We start from the raw sequence: 13,797 nt of genomic DNA, 5'->3' as shown, positions 1-13,797 counted from the left end.
TGTTCTCACTGGGGGATTAAATGCAATAATGTATGTAAAGCACCAAGCAAGGGGGGTGGCATGAAGGAGGAGTTCAGCAACGTCTTGCCTTTATCTTCCTTTTTCTCATCTCCTTCATCATTTAAAAGGCTCTTCTCCAGTTTTGCTTTCCTTTGTAACTCTTTGTTCCTTTCTTAATCACACTCACTGCTGTGCCCTAAATAACGGATACCAAATGGGGTCATCTTTAACAACACAGCCAAATACTGAGGCTACAAACATCAACCCAATTGGCACCACATAAAGCGTCGCCACTGCCAGCAACAGTCAGAACTCACTCTTCTCTAGGTAGCCTCCGAGACTCCTTGATGTGAATATTGTATCAAAGAAACCACTATGGTTTTATATAACCAAGGAGGCAGAGGGGAGAGGGAAGGAGAAAAGGGTGTGGGGGGGGGAGGGGAGGGGAAGAGAGAGAGAGAGAGAGAGAGAAAGAAACAAGAGACAACATGAGCACCAGTCAGTGAACAAGGAGGATTTGATATTATGGAGCAGCAGGGGAAGAAAAAATACATTCACTGTGCAAAAAGAGAGGCATAGAGGCATGACAAGCAGAGAATATGAGCTCCCAGAGAGGAGAGGACTGGAACAGTTAAGACGGAAGCATTCAATTCCCGAATTTGTGTGCAGAGGAAAAGGGAATCATGGCAAACTGCAAGACACTATTTGTGGGAGGATAAATTGGCAAACTGCAAGACACTATTTGTGGGAGGACAGCATTTTGGGGGCCATTTATCAGTATCACAGTTTTAAGTGTGTATACCCCAAGACTCAGCAATCACATTTTTTAGGAATCTGAATTACAGAAATATTTAGCATTACACACATAGATATATAAAGATGCTCACTCCAGCATTGTTCCTAAGGGAAAAATCTTGGGAATAGCTGAAGTGTTCATCAACAGGGACTGAAAAAATAAATTATGGTGTGTATCCATACAAGAGTATACTAGGCAACAATGAAAAATAATGAGGCTGTGATATATGCAAGAGATATGTGTAGGAATATTTATGGAAATATCTCAAAAATATAGTAAATTTAAAAGGCATGTTGTAGTATGTATAATTTTGGTTTTAAAATTATGTAAATATACTAGTTAACATAAGAAAAGCATCTGGAAGAATACACATTATCTAAATTCTTTTTGAAGTGGGTGAAAAATTGTTACTTTTTATGTACTTCCAGACTGTTGAAGTTTATAACTAAAAATAAACCAATAGGAAAGCTAGCCATGGCATAGTGGCTACATGCATGGGATGTGAAGCCACACTTCCTGAGTTTGAATCCCAGCTCTGCCTCATCTTAAAAGTGTGATCATAGAGAGGTAACTTAACTTGTGGCTCAATTGCCTTATTTGTAAAATGGTAATAATGATAGTACCAACCTTATAGGTTTGTTGTGTGAATTAAACGAGTTAACACTCATAAAAAGGTGAAAAAAGACTTGGCATAAACAATAAGTTGAGTATTTATTGGTAAACAATAAATTTTTACCTTAAAAAAGAGCTACTTGTTTGTTTAATTAGCAGAGGACAGAAGGGAGGAAGTGAGCAAAATGGGAAAAGATTAATGCCAGATGATAAAGGGCCTTGACTACCAAGCTAAGAAATGGAGATTAATTTCTTTAGTAGGAAACGAGGAGCCTTTCATTCATTCAACACATATTTATTGAGTGCTTTCAGTGTGCCAACATCATTCTGAATGATTGGGATACACGAGTGGGAGTGAGTGAAGTGGACAATGGCAGCATTTTAGAAAAGGACTAAGGTAATCAAGACTGCTTTTTGAGAACAATGGGTCTGTGCCTTAAAAGTGTTTTGTGTGTGTGTGTGTTTGGGGGAGATGATCAGGACGATGGGGAGGCGCTATCAGTCAATGTATTGTTTGGGTGAGTGGTGATAAGTGCCTAATACACAAAGGGAGTACAGGCCTGAAGCTTGAAGAGATATCTCTGGTCTGAGATAACTGACAGGTGATCCCTGGTGTCTGGGTGATGACTGAGGCTGGAGGGGTCAGGTGGGGAGCTGTGGTGGGCAGGAACACCAGCTTTTCAGAGTTTACCTCAACACTGTCCAACTCAGTTGGCCTAGAGTCAGGCAACCTGGTCTTAAGCCCATGTTCACCACCTTTGACTGGAGGAACCCAGGCAAACTGCACTTCTCTGGGCCTCAGAATCCTTCTATAAAATGAAAGGGTCTCCTCTGATTATTTCCAAGGCCCTCCATCAGCTCAAACATGCTATCGTTTTCATGGCATCACAAAGAGGCAAATGAATGGGGCTTCCTTCCTCATTTCCAACTGATCATATTCCAGACTCAAAAGAGAAACGAATAAATAAAACATAGGATTCAGATGTGCAGGATAATATATGAGAAGACTGTTTACATTTGCTTCCTTTTTGAGAAAGCGCATGTTGAATTTTAAGCCAAATGTATGTGTCAAGGTTTGAAAATAGGTTACTCAAATAATTTCATTCCATATGTGCAGCTGCTGTTCTAAAGTATAAACCACACTCGTCTAGTAAAACCATCATCTGTTCTATAAGGAATATGAACATTCATCTGGCCCTTATTTTTAGAGTGAGAGTCAAATGCACAAGAGGTGAACTGTACTTGAGTCCACCGTGCCAGATGCAGATGGGGGACTGAAGGCCAAATATAAATTGTAATATCTGAATTTGTGGGTATTTAAATTAGATGGCTTAGAAGATCAAAAGAAATAAATCCTGGAATATCAAAGTGGCAAACAGAAGCCGCAAAAGGCCATCATTCATTTGGTTCATTCATTCGACAAATCACTCTCACAAAATCAATCATCAAAATAAACAGGCTCTGACTCATTTCCCATTGCTTATTGTAGTTAGGTTTCTTTTTCTCCCCAGGGTCATGGGATACATGAACTTCAGGCTTAATCTCTGTGTGAGAAAAACAGCATGAAGATAATCAACTCTATGTCAGAAGAAATTGGCAACACTACTAACCACGAGTAATGCACACCGAAGGCAAGCTACCTGAGCCCTGATCCCCCACCTGCCACTCTAGCGATGTGATTTTGGGCCAGTTAATTAGTTCCTTTCTGCCTCACTTTCCCCTTCATAGGGTTGTGAAGAGGACGTTACTATTTGTACACTGTTTTGAGCAGTGCCTGCTGTACAGTAAGGACCATATATGTGTTTATAAAATAAATCTTAGTTGCTAGAGGCAACACTAGGCAGCTGAGAGTGGCCGCACATTGACTCTCTTAAAGAACACTTCCTCTCTTGCTCATCCTACTCAGCTCATAAAAGTTCCAGGGAAAATCATACATTGGACAAGACAAGGATCAGCTGTTCTTCATTTTTACTTAGGAAGGCTAAGAGGAATTTACACTGAAAAACCTCCTGCAAGGATGGCTGAAATCAAAATGACATTTCTCTTTAAAAAGGAGATAGTTTGTTGGTAGACCCGAAATGAGAATGTCCTGGCCTGGTGCCTACTAGCCTTGAAGTCTGTAATTTCAATCGACTGTTTGCTTGAGTTATTCGAACCCATTTTATTCTTAGCTGTTTTGGTGTGTGAGTTGCACTGTGTGTGCATGTGCATGCACACACACCATGTGGGTAAGGATAGAAGGAGGCAAGATGCTTGAGTTTGGTTCATTTTAGCTCAACACTTAGAGTTGCCTACAGCAAATTTCTTTCTTTCTTTTTTTAATTATACTTTAAGTTCTGGGGTACATGTGCAGAACATGCAGTTTTCTTACATAGGTACACACATGCCATGGTGGTTTGTACAGCAAATTTCTTGAGCCTCAATTACTGAAACTGAAACATGGCACTGATGTTAATCTAAAAGAAGAGAAGGATCTTGATAAATGGTCTTTGGGGTGCTTTTTTTCTGGATCAAGAACTATTATTCAAAGTGGCTGGGATAATCTGTTTTTACAACGATTGCTCTCTTGAAGGCCAGAGGGCTGCTCCCACTTCCCTGGCTTAGATGCTTTCTCAGGGTGTCTGGCAGCATCAGTAATTAACAGCACAAACACTGGAGTCAGGCCCAAGGTTCAAGCCCTAGCTTTGCCACTTATCTTGTAAAAATAAGCCTCAGTTTGCCTATCTGTAAAATGGTGATAATGACAGTAACAGTATCTGTCTTATCAGGTGGTTGTGAGGAATAAGTGGAAGACTCAGAAACTCAGTATGATGCCTGACAGTCAGCACCTAATAAACAGTAGATTCACAGTAACAGCTGTTCTTGTCCCCAGGTGCCCCAGTGAAATTTTTGGTATATCTATCTTTAGATTGTGATGGGCAGTTTATTAGTTAGTTTTTATATTGGCTTTTAAAATCTCCAGCAAGAACTCTTTTAAAACATGCCATCTGCCTCCTCCACTGTTTTTCTTCTTTGTATTTTTAAAAAATTTCAAAACAAACCAAACTATTTTAAACTATGCCTGAGTGGTTACCTATTATTCATCAGAAGAGATTCCAAGGCTTTTTGTAGACGGATTTCACATTGGGATGCTTTGGTCAAAGAGCTGCCTGTCCCATTCTGTCTTCCTGCTGGATAGCCCCTGGGAATAGTGGGCTTCTCATACCACCCGTCGTGGCACCAGGATGAGGAGCTGGGAGTGCAGCCCAGGGCTGGGGTGTGGAGGATGCAGACAGGATAGCCATGGGAGAGGCGCTGGCACGAGTTCTGGCCTAGGCCTCTCTGATAACCAGCTGTGTGGCCTTGGTCAGGTCACTCAAACACACTGGAATGTATTGTCCTCACGTGTGACATGAGTTGCCTAGCAATGGGCAAAGCCAAGAAGACAATCCACCCAGGAGGCAGATGGCAGACACATTGTTCACCTTCACTAGTTATCAACAAAATGCAAAAGGGGACAAAGGTATCATTTTAATATTTATTAAAGTAAAAACCTAAAAACAATAATACTCAATGTTGCTTATGTTTTACATTACCGTGAGCACAGCATTGGTGCAACTGCTTGGGATTGGAAAACACAACTTAGACTATGTCTCTCTCGTGAAAGAGAAACAGGTACACTTGGGTGTGGTTCCTCATCTCTGCAATTCACTAGTTTCAAGGCTCAATGTTTCTGAGGCTCACTGGAATATGGGGTAAAATGGGGATTAAAAACAATGCCCCCTAGACAGGTTGTTGTGAGGTCTGTGAATAATGTAGATAATGGGCATAGCCTAATGCTTGGCATAGAACAGATGCTTATTGTTGCTACTGATGTGACAATGCTGATGCCTGATTCAATGCATCTGGCTCATGTTATAATGCCAAGGAGAAAAAAACCATTTGCCCCCCTTTCTCAGATTCCCTGTCAGAATCTCACTTCTCAATAGGCAGAGCAGAGAGCTGCCCATCTGCAGCCCCACTCATCCGAGTGGTTCTGACCCATAGCCCCGGAGGTCCCCAGGCAACTCTGGGTACATGTCCTGGGTACATGTCTCCTATCACATGCCCACCACCGCACGAGATGCCAGTTCTGCCCAGCCCAGGTGGCATTCACTCAGCTCTACAAATGGCCTTCCGAGCCAGACCCCTTCAGAGCCTCCACACAGAGCAGGGGGCAACATCCTTCCCGTGCCCAGAACCTCTGCCTCCAAAGGCAAGCCAGCCCCTCCAGAGAGCTCAGGCTCTCTGACTCACTCCTGCTGCCACCACCACTCCGGCACGTCTTCCTGTGCCAGCCACTGGCCCTGTATTTACCAAGTAGCTCACCCCACCGACAGGAGGTCGCCTGTGTCACTTGTTTTCAAATGCCCACTTGCTTCTGAGGGGGGGTTTCTCCTCTTCCTCAGGTTTCTCCGTTGATTCATTTCTTGTTTGTTGGTAACTCAAGCCCAGTGTAGACTAGAATTGCCATAAATTCTTTATCTACTCAATATCAAAGATGTCTCTTCTTAAATGCTTCTTTGAATTATTTCTCAATACCAGGTTCTGTCTCTGTTTCCATTTTGCAACCTAATAAGGACTGAAATCTGTTTTCAGTATTACTTTATTTTTTTTTCCTCAGCTTTAAAAATATTTTCAGAGAGCCAAAGAGCTGAGGAACTGAAAGGACTTCATTAAGTCCTCATTTCATTCATGAGAACACTGAAGCCCCGAGGGGTGAGCCATGTGCTGTGCACACAGGGGTGAGGTGCGCAGGTGAGAGACTGCTAGGAAGTACCCTTCTAGTGCCTCGCTGTCTCATGTCCCATTTCCTCATAAGCCTCACGCCGCCTCGGCAGGGCTTCTGACAAACAATGACCATATTTCCTCTGTGGAGAGCTCTGAGGGGCCTGTGGATCTGCAGAAATAGCTCCCCATAGGGGTCCCAAACCCATCATGGACTCACTCCTCTCTCTCACTTCTAGGCTTCTGCAAATGCTGTTCACTTCTAGGCTTCTGCAAATGCTGTTCCCTCTTTGTGGTAACTACAGCTAAGTCACACTCCATCTCTAAATGCTTCCTGGAGGAAGCCCCATCTGAGCCTCCAATTCCAGACAGGGAACCCTCCCCTGTGGCCCCTGCAGAAACTTGTATGCCCTCCGGAGCTGGTATTGCTCACCAGTCTTCCAACAGGCCATTCCTGTTGCATCCATCTTCCATAGTGGTCTGCACACAGTATGAGGAAGAGCAGACACAATTAACTCACACCAAAGTGTTAGTGACTTGAAAATCTCTCTTACCTGCAGGAGGACCCGGCGAAGAACCAAGAGAAGTCAAGAACTGAAGTTCTTCCATTCCCACCTCTGCATCACCTTCCCTGCTTTCTCTTTCCCCAGAAGAGACTCAGTCAACATCCCAAAGACCAATGATTTCATTGTTTTACACCAAATATCCCTCCTCTAAATTTTTCAAGAAATTGGGAATAAACTTCTTACGCAAGAAAATTTGGGGAGCAAAAGCAAGTAACCAGCCTAGATGAGCACATCCAACCTCTCTCTCTCTTGATTCTCACATGTATTACCCAGGGTCCTGTTTCTGCAGAAAGGAGGGAACCCTTGAGAACATTTTCACTATGTCACTTTAGCAGCCTAACTCTGTGGTACCCCTGAGTTAGGGAGGGTGAGGGGGTGGTGAAGACTGCAACCCCAACAGAAGCAGGGAAGGTGACATAGAGGTGGGAATGGAAGGACTTCAGTTCTTGGCTTCTCTTGGTTTCTGCCCTGGGTCTTTCTCACACTATCTTTCCCTAAAATATTTCATCTAATTCCCCAAACATCCCTGGATAGCCTATATCATAAAGTCCTTTATGATCTCTGTTTTACCTGGAAGGAAAGTGAGATGTAAAGAAGTTTAGTAACTTGCTGAGACCACAGGACCAGACAGAGGTTGTGCTGAGACCCACCCAGAGCACCAGGCTCTTCATCACAACCTCTTTTTGTAATTTCCCACACAGTCTTCTTAACGGCATCAGGGGTGCACATGTGTGTTCTCCCTGACCATCAAACCCTCACTGGCATTAACTGGACAAATAGGAAGTTTAAAGAGGGTATTTAACACCCCATTCATCTAGTCTCCCTGCTTGAGCTGCTCCCCCATCCTAGAATGTGCTTTTATCTCCTGTGATAACCAAAGACCCACTGGATCCTCCCTGCCCCCTCTCTCACCATAAGGGCCTCAATGCAAGTTAATGTCTCCATTTTCCATATTCCTATTATGTTTATAGATGGTTCTGTACAATTTCATGTTTTACAGACTTGTTCAACCATTGATATAATAACAACCATGAAAACAAATACGTTTGAGCATTTGTTATCTGTTGAGTACGTTTTGTCTTATTTAATTTCCATGATAATTCCATAAAGTTGATATGATAGCTCCCTCCTTATAAACAAGAATACTGAACCTTGACATATGTGTTTGAGAGAAATAATATATCTTGGCAGTTTAAAGTTTGAGCTTTGACTTTGGGTTTAAATCCTAATTCACTAAGTAGGTAAATGTATGCAAACTGCTTCTCTAAGCCTCAGTTTTGTGATCTGTAAAACAGGGTTGCTGAGAGGCCTAAAATGAGGTAATGTGTATGAAGTACTGAGCACAGGACTGGCATGGAGTAAAGTGCCCATTGACTGCAGGCACTTAATATCAGAAGGAAGCAGGGTTTAAAGTCTAACTCCAGGGCCCATGATGCCTGCTTTTCATATAATCCTGAAGTAGGCAGAGTTTTTCCTCGCTATTTTAAAGAAGAGGAATTAGGTTCAGAAATATAAAGTGACTTGTTCACCAACACCCAGCTGTTAAGAGTCAAGGTTGGGGTTTGAGCCAAGTGTAGCTTTACTTGACTTCCCAACACTGAGCTGCCTATGTTAATCTGTTAGTTTCATGCAATCTTCTTTCTTCCAAATTCGTGATAAGCTCCTTGGAGCCAAGCAAAGGCACTTCCACTTTGCCTGCATTTCCCAGATGGCCTGGCACAGCCTCACACGTGCTGTGCTCTCAATATACCTCTAGTAAAGAAAATCCTTGCTGCCCTTGCACAGCCTGGCACTCAGCTCCCTAGAACCACGAGCAGTATCAGCTATGGAGGACTGAGAATCCTAAAACAGAAGGAATACAAGATAGGTCATTGCAGAATTACCTAACAATTTTATGCCTGTTGTACTCACAAGAAGTAAGCCTCAAACAGTAACTCAAGGTGTTCCAAAGAAAGCTGAATGTCGTACAGGTCCATAGCCACAGATTCTTCAGTAAGTAAAGAGTGTACATAAAGAGAGAATAAAAACAGATAATCTATTACAGATGAAAAGATTCACAAGACATATCAGTCAAATGTAATATTTGGACCTCATCTGATTCCTGTTCCAAAAACCAAATATTAAAAGCCATTTTAAAGACAACCAGGGAAGTCTGAATATAGGCTTGTCATTAAATCATAATTTGGAAATATTTATTTAGGTATGATAATATTGCAGTTCTCTTTTTTATGAAGTCTCTATTTATTAAAAATATACTATGAAGTATTTATGCATGAAGTGATATAAAATCTAGGATTTAAATACTCCAGCAAGGTAGAGGGGAAATACTCCTGAGGGGAGATTGATAAAACAATATTGGCAATGTTTATAAATGTTGAAGCTAGGTGATGGGTAAAGAGGGGGTCATTATACTATTCTCTGTATTTCTGTGTTTAAAATTTTACACAATAAGAAGTTTTTGTTAAAAAAGGAAGGAATGTTGAATCCCCAGCAATCTTCCGTTTTGTTCTGCAACTACTTGTCTTCCACGAGAGTTCAGTCTCCTTGACGACATGAAAAGTCATTCTCTTCCTAAGGGTCCTAAATGTACTTATCCAAGTGAGGGCTAAGCAGCTGTTGTGAGGACAGCTCACCTGGACCATTCTCCGGTCCCTTCCAAATCAGGCTACTTCAGACTGAACTTGTCACTTTCCCCAAATATCCACACTGTCTCCATAATCTCATCTCTATCGCCTGTCCACAGCTGTAGGTCAGAAACCTCAGCACCACCTTTGTCTCTTTCCTCTCCTTCAATCCCTAGGCCAGGCAGCCAATGCTACTTTGGAGCATGACTCAGATGACACATTTCCTCTCCATTCTGACTGCTCCAGCTCTGGCTAAAGGCTCAGCACCACATACTTGGACGATGGCAGCAGGCTCCTGCTGGGTTCCCTTATTTTGACATTTTTCCTTTCTGTGCAAATAGCTGAACTTTCCAAAATGCTAGACCACAAAGCTTAATGCTTTTACTTGGAATCACCCATTTTGAAACCCATTTGTTACATCCCTGTCTCAAATAGGCCTCTCGGGAGTTCTCGTGGTTAAGCTCCACCTTACTACCTTTCATAGCTCACTGGATACCTTCCTTAATCATTTCAGAATAAGTCTGGTCACAGCTAGACTGGAAGCTCAAAGGGAAGGAGGCTTGTCTGTCTACTCTACATCCTGGCACTTAGCATCATGCTTGGCACACTGTTGTGCGTGCACAGTAAATATTGGTTGAATAATGGAATAGATTTATTAATGAATAAATTCTGTGAAAAAAAATCATTTTTCCCCCTTGATGTGTGCCTATGTGGTGCTTTCTTCAGCACAGGTCCTAATCTTTTCAACACAGCATACCTCCAGTGCATGATGACCAAATCTTTAAGAGCCTCTGGAGGGAGACATAATCTCCCTACAAAGATAATTTTCGAGTAAAATCTAAATAAAATATATTCTAGGGTTTCCCTTCTCCCACATACACAGTGTAAACAAACCTCTATTTATAGGTCGAGTAGCCTTAGCTTTAGCTCTGACTATACATGAACTTGGTCTACCCATCCATGTCTCTGGTCCTCAGTTTCATCATCAGTTAAAGGAGAGGGGTAGTTGGGTAATCAGTGTGATCCTTTCAGTTATAAACTTCTTGGTACTTTCTTTCATAGAAGCCACAATGCCTTGTGCCCAAAATGTCATTATTACCTTAGTATAGAAAGTTTCCCTTTATTACAATTCCAATTGCTAGCCTCATGCGGAAGTCAGACTCGCTGATATGAACGTTTCTCTCTAGAACTCACCTTCTTACGGAGTCACCTTCATCCCTCTGCTCAGCAAACATGTCTCTCCTATAAGCAAATTCAATGAGGAATTTTTCCCCTTTATTGTTGACATAGTATCTCTTTACAATGGTAAGTTGTGCATCTTTTCAGCCTGTCTTCATAACCATCATGTGATTTCGTGCCCAGGGCAATCAGTTGAGACAATCAGGTAGGGTTTATGGTTGGTGATATGGTTTGGTTGTGTCTCCACTCAAATCTCATCTTGAATTGTAATTTCTATAATCCCCACATGTCGTGGGAGGGACCTGGTGGGAGGTAATTGAATCACGGGGGCAGTCATCCTCATGCTGTTCTCATGATAGTGAGTGATTTCTCACGAGATCTGATGGTTTTATAAAGGGCTTTTCCCCCTTTTTCTTGGTACTTCTCCTTGCTGCGACCAGGTGAAGGACATGTTTGCTTCCTCTTCTGCTATGATTAAGTTTCATGAGGCCTCCCCAGCCCTTCAGAACCATGAGTCAATTAAATCTCTTTCCTTTATAAATTACCCAGTCTTCAGTATGTCTTTATTAGCAGGGTGAGAATGGACTAATACAGCTGGTTTATCATTTTGCAAAAGAATCTGTTAGATAAGCAACAGATTTACTTATTGCTTGGTCTTGAGTGTGTTAGCAAGTGGAAGGTAGAGGTACCTAGTCTCCATATTTTCTAAATCCTGGTTCTGGAATCTTTAACATCATTCCATACTGCCCTAGGAACAGGCAGTGGGACAGCTGTGAGGGTAAGGAGAACTGGGGTCCTTGCTTTTGAAGCCATCTCAGCAATCTGGGAATGGGCAATGAAGTCATGGCCCAAATAAGGATGTATGTAGATCACAAGAAGCCCCCAATAACAGCTGAAGATGACAGCCTCCCTCAACTCCAGATCTGCCTTGTAGCCTGAAGACCCCTGATGATATTGTCCTAATGGCCTGGGAGCTGGGCCACAAAAAGGCCCACTGGCCTGGATAGTTCCTCCAGAACACAGAAGTAGAAGGAACATGGGCTTCAGGGTCTGACAAAGGGCTCAAATCCCCCCTGTACCCCTTAATAGCTGTATAAAATCAGGCCTGGTCCTCATCTGTAAAGTGAGGAAGACACCACCCATTAAGGGTTTTCTGGGAGTATTAAGGGAAATAGCTTACTTGAAGTGGCTAGTATGGTGCTAGGCTTTAATTTTCTTTTCCCCTACCTTTTAGTGCCTCTCTCTCCTCTCCCATGCGGCCCTGTGGCTGGTGACACACAGCAAGTGCTGAATGTCAATCATTGTTATTAAGAAATTTCCAGCCTGGGAAACATAATGAAACCTCATTTCTACAAAAATTACAAAAATTAGCCAGGTGCAGTGGTGCATGCCTGTAGTCCCTGCTACTCAGGAGGCTGAGGTGAGAGGATCGCTTGAACCTGGGAGGTGGAGGTTACAGTGAGCTAAGATTGTGCCACTGCACTCCAGCCTGGGTGACAGAGAGAGATCCTGTCTCAAAACCGAAACCAAAGCAAAACAATTGAAAGAAAGAAAGAAAGAAAGAGAAAGAAATTGAAAGGCCCCTGAGGGACAAGGCGATCAAGGAGCCAATAGGAAAAGGCATGCTGCAGAGGGGATCCTATGATGTGAAGACACAAAGTGCATCTTTCTTGAATGTGCCTGTCATTGCATGAGTCCCGAGGCTGACCCAGTATGTGGCCAACGGGTCTTTGCTGGCAGAAATACAGACCAGTCTCTCTCTAGAAAGGAGCCAGCTATACAGAAAATAGAGGGAAAAGGGAGGTATTTTAAGGATGATTACAATGTATTCTTTGCTAAACAGTTGCCAAAATGGTCTGCAGTTACCAGCAGTTGGAAACAGTTTGTGGAGTAGCCATGTAAGAAAAGAAGTTTTTTTGCTAATAAGTTTTTAATCTTGGTCAAATGAACTTAGATTTAGCTAATCAAAAATAGGCATTGGAGCTGAAAGGGGCAGTTAATTTAGTGAGAATTCTACTTCTATGGAATTAGATATCGATTTCCTCCCCTTTTGCACCCGAGACCACTCAGCCTAAGGATCTCTAAACCAACATCACTCCTCATCTAGTGGCAGCTACGTGCATGAGCACAGCCTCTGAAAGCATGCTGTCAGATGCCGGGTGTGAAACTCTGGCACTTGGGATTGATAAGGCTGGCACCAAAAGGAGCGTCCACCACTGGTAAGAGTAGTTACTCATGACTGACCCAGGGTTTCCTCCCTCTGGTCTCCAGGTCTAGTCATTCCCTTCCTTGACTGTCCTCTTCCAACTTTCATGTGAGGGCTACTCACCCTGCAGATAGATGTCTTGTAGGATATGACTTCCTCTAGGCAGTCTTCCTTCACCTCCAAGTCTGCATTAGGAAGCCCTGCTATGAACTCCCATAATGGCCTATTCTTTCTCCATTCATGCACCTGTCATATTCTCCCACAGTGGTTCTCAAACAGAGGCAATTTTGCCTCTAGGAAATAATTGGATGTCAACCTAGTGTCTAGGTTGAGGAACTCTGCTCTACTGTAATTGTTTACTGGTTTCTCTCTAACACGGTGGCTGTCTTGTTCATATTTGTACCCCCGGACAATGCCTGGTACATTCTAGGAGCTCAAAAGAAATACCGATTAAATGACTGAATGACTTTCATCTCCACTCCACATCTCTGGTTTACTGCTAGCTTTTGACCCTGACAAACCCTGTACTTGGCTCTCTGTCTTACCCAGCACAAATCCTGCCTTCCCAGACCACCATCACTATTCTACTCTGCGACACAGAGTGCAGGTCATGGGTGATAGAAAACTAGGGCCACCTGCAGTAAAGCAGAGAACAGAGCACCTGGGCTGCAGACCTAGGCAGAGTCAAGACCACAAGAAATGGAAGAAGGCCTGAGATAAATGGGAGCAGGGCCAGACCACCAGGCAAATTGGGCAGTGGGACTGTGCAGCTAGGAACTCAAAAGCTGATTAGTTTTCAAATCCTTCACATGGCACTTATTTAATTAACGGACACTGACTGTCTGTTTCTGAGGCTGCAGGATTCTTTTCCCCCTTTAGTGAAGTAACATTGTATGATGAATACTTTCTTGCAACTGAGTCACTGCCTATTTGTTTCTTTGTGCTTTTGCTACTGAGTTCACATGAATTATGATAAGCTTATTTTACATGATTGTAAGGGGCTGGTAATTCTCAGCAATTTCAAGAATGAAACGTTCACAAAGACTTTCAAAACAGTGACATGACATG

General features: G+C 42.8%; 1 protein-coding gene and 1 long non-coding RNA gene across 6 annotated transcripts in view; one reads left to right on the top strand and one right to left on the bottom strand.

Annotated features, from left to right (window-relative positions):
• The window catches only part of PLCE1 (phospholipase C epsilon 1), a 334,371-nt gene that overhangs the window by 224,860 nt on the left and 95,714 nt on the right, over positions 1-13,797 (bottom strand). The gene's annotated exons all lie outside the window — the stretch shown is intronic.
• Positions 1,233-3,145, top strand: LOC129524956 (uncharacterized). The gene is made up of 3 exons (XR_008668946.2): positions 1,233-1,363; positions 1,721-1,805; positions 2,920-3,145. It is a non-coding gene; the product is annotated as an uncharacterized lncRNA (long non-coding RNA).

The sequence above is a fragment of the Gorilla gorilla genome, chromosome 8 (genome assembly GCF_029281585.2).
Source record: "Gorilla gorilla gorilla isolate KB3781 chromosome 8, NHGRI_mGorGor1-v2.1_pri, whole genome shotgun sequence".
Lineage (NCBI taxonomy): Eukaryota > Metazoa > Chordata > Mammalia > Primates > Hominidae > Gorilla > Gorilla gorilla.
Note: the sequence above shows the minus strand (reverse complement) of the source record. Positions and strands in the feature narration are given on the sequence as shown.